Raw genomic sequence first — 3,346 nt, forward strand, 5'->3', positions numbered from 1 at the left:
CTTCTCTGTAGACTATTGCTAATTGACTTTGTAATGCCATCAACTATTAATTAGTTCTGGACGTTCGGTCAGAACCGAGAGAACCGAACCGATTAAACATCTTGTTCGGTTTTCGACAGCATCTGTGATAGGATTAACAAACCAATCGGCGAAATTAATTTGGTAATCGGTTCCCAATTCGGTTCGGTTTGGCGGGGCATAACCGATCGGTTTTAATTAACCGAGTTATATATACCTAATTTTCACTTGCCCTAATTTTACATACACTCTTTTATACTATCCTCGCCGCCGCTTTTGTATCCTTCTCTCTCGCTTTGCTCAAGCTCTCTCGGAAAAATCTGTAGAAGCTTCTCTCGTAAGAATCCATCTCTCAACTTCTTCTCCTTATCGCTTCTCTCATTTCGAAGTTTTATCGACGACTCATCGTTTACTTGTTGTTTTCTTTTGGTACTAGATCTGAACTCAGAAGATCTCCGAGTTCGTACCTTCTCCGTTTGAGCAATGGCTTTGGTAAGTTTCTATTACGCGCGATTCATCACTTCCTTAGCTCATCACCAAAAGTAAAACAACGTCATTCTCTCCTCCATTCTTCTTCTCAACTCTCTCTCTCTCTCTCTCTCTCTCTGGAGATTCGATTACAACAAAAATTGAATGTGTTTGGAGCTAGATACGGCGGCGGATTTGGATAGGGTGTTGTTTTATTTTTCCGTTTATGGATCTGACTGGAGAGTTAAGAAGAAGGTCTCTCTCTCTGTTTGTCTCTCTTTATCTGTCGGTATCGCTTGTAACCTCTTTCGCGACTCGGGTGTCGCGAGATCGTTTCTGGACGAAGTACTGTTTCTTCTTCCTCTATTGTGCTATCTCGTCTCTCGCTTTTCATCTCTGCGACCAATTGACTCGATTTTCGGGCGACAAATTCTCTTCTTACCTCTTCTACGAGATCTTCTTCACTTCCTCTGAAATGGACCTTCCTCGGAGGTATCGATCTTCTACGTTGTTGGTGAAAGATTGGATTTTTCAGATATTAGATTGGTTCAAGTTAGAGCAATATATATTTTTTTAATCTCTAGAGTCTTTTAAACGAATGAATTTGGAAAAAAAACATGTCGATTTAAGGGTCTAATTCCATTAACTCATGTGTGATTTGAGCAGGGCAGAGAAGGACAATGTTTATTCAAACACAATCAACTCGGAATCCTTCTTCTCTGATTTTTTATCCTGACAAACCAGTCATGGAGGTTGGAAGCGCTGATTTTCCTAATGTTTGTTCCGCTTTGGGTTCGCCATTAGCCAAGGCTATTTACTCCATTGATGGTATTATTATCTCTCGTGTGTAACCTGTTTTTGTTTGTTTAACCAATCGGTCATATGTGATTTATGATGTTGTTTCTTTGATTTTTGCAGGTGTTGTTCGAGTTTTCTTTGGGTCTGATTTTGTTACTGTTACAAAGTCAGATGATGTATCATGGGATATTCCCAAGCCTGAGATATCTTGACCAACTCAAAATCCTTTTAGATTAGTTACCAGTTTGTTACAGGTTATTGATTAAGTTCTTTGCAGAAACGATGTACTTGGTAACACTTGGAAGGTGTTGTTTGAGCTGCGTTGGCCTGAGTTTATTGACCATGTCGAATCACCAGCTGATTGGCAACACCTTTACTGGGAGAAGCATCTCCAAAAGTATGCCAATTTGTTCTTTGTTCGATGATATCTCTTTGATGCTGCCTAGTTTTTTTGTGTTATCCTTGGTTTTTTCCATTGGTTGTGTATACATTTGCGTCTATGTGACTTGTCTGTTTCGTGGCAAACCTTTTAGTTATGTTTGTGTGAGATGGAGAATGAGAAATAGCTATGAGACTGATGATTATGTTGCACAAAGCAAAAATTGGATAATGGATTCATTATTGCTTAATCGATAGTTTTTGTTCACAGAGTTTATGTATAAATAATATGCTCATTTTAATACAACAAAAACAAACCGTCTCTCATGTATCTATACTTAGTGGTCAAGACAATATACCTACTATCACATTATGATCAAGACAATATACCTTCTATCACATTTTGCCAAAATTGAAACATCATTACACTTTACTTCTTCAACAGATTGAAACATCATTACATTTTGCCAAAATCACATTGAGCATTTAAAAAATTAAGAGGATCCATTCAGGAACTTGTCGACTCTATGATTAGTTGAAGCTGAGAGAAACTTCATGCAAATAGGAGGTTTAACTCCAGCTATAGCAAGCACTGAACTTGGCAAAGTCCAGATTCCATCTCCACATATCAAACCAGAAGCCACTGTTGTCGCAAAAGCTTCAGCCTTTGGCGCATCTAACCTCTCCCAGACAAACAAAATAAAACTCTCCACGCACATGTCAATCGCAAAGTTAGAGATAGAATTGTTGTAGAAAAAGTTTAACTTAAATATCAATAGAAAAAGAAAATGAATATAAATTTTTTATAAAAAATCAAAAAAATTCAATTAAAGACTTTTTCAATTATACAGACTTCACAGAACTCTAACACGTTGACTTCAAAAATAAGTCTAAGTTAATGACCTAACTGCCTAAGAAAACCAAAAACTTGATTTCTCCATATGTATAATATATAATCATGTCAAAAACATATAGGAGCAAGTACATAACATATATCAAAGAATACAACAAGAAAATCTTAAAAATTATTCACCAATTTGCAATAATTTGGTTTTTAAATAATGCTGACTTCATGTTCACATCAACGAATAGACATAAAAAAGACTATACGAGGATAACTTCAAATGAAGTCTATTTCTTGGGGTCTATTTTTGCAATTACAATTTTACAAAGTAGACTGCGAATGAAGTCTACCATAACCGGTTGACTTCTTTTGTGGTCTTCCTTTGTTAATTTTTTGGTTAGTTTTGCAATTAAATAGATAAAACAAGGTAGACTTCAATGGAAAGTTCAACCGGTTAACTTCAAATATAGTCGACTATGGTTATTTTTGCAATTGACCAAACCATTGACTTTACAGTAGACTTCTGTCTACTAAGTAGACTTTAACTATCCGTCAACCAGAAAAAGTAAACTTCGTCGTGGTTAGTTTTGCAATTGACCAAGTTTGACTTTCGCCAAGTAGACTTCGTATGAAGTCTACATTAATGATGACTTTGTTTGCAGTCTGCCGTGGTCATTTTTGCAATTGACCAACCAATGCATTATTTAAATAGTAGACTTCTTTTGCAGTCAACTAATTATTTTAATATATTTTTAATATATTAATATTACAGTCAATGCTTAAATAGTTTGGTCAATTGCAAAAATAGTCACTATGGAAGTCTACTCGTTTATTATCGTA

General features: G+C 35.8%; 1 long non-coding RNA gene across 3 annotated transcripts; it reads left to right on the forward strand.

The window, feature by feature from the left end:
* Positions 1-244: 244 nt before the first annotated feature.
* On the forward strand, positions 245-1,930 carry LOC104771093 (uncharacterized). Of its 3 annotated transcripts, none has more exons than XR_015593176.1 (5): positions 245-355; positions 455-510; positions 630-978; positions 1,153-1,314; positions 1,405-1,930. It is a non-coding gene; the product is annotated as an uncharacterized LOC104771093 (long non-coding RNA). The 3 variants fall into 3 exon arrangements; XR_015593177.1 differs by having other exon boundaries at positions 668-978; XR_015593175.1 differs by lacking the exon at positions 630-978.
* The last annotated feature ends 1,416 nt before the right edge of the window (positions 1,931-3,346 follow it).

This window comes from Camelina sativa, chromosome 20 (assembly GCF_030686135.1).
Source record: "Camelina sativa cultivar CO46 ecotype springtype chromosome 20, ASM3068613v1".
Lineage (NCBI taxonomy): Eukaryota > Viridiplantae > Streptophyta > Magnoliopsida > Brassicales > Brassicaceae > Camelina > Camelina sativa.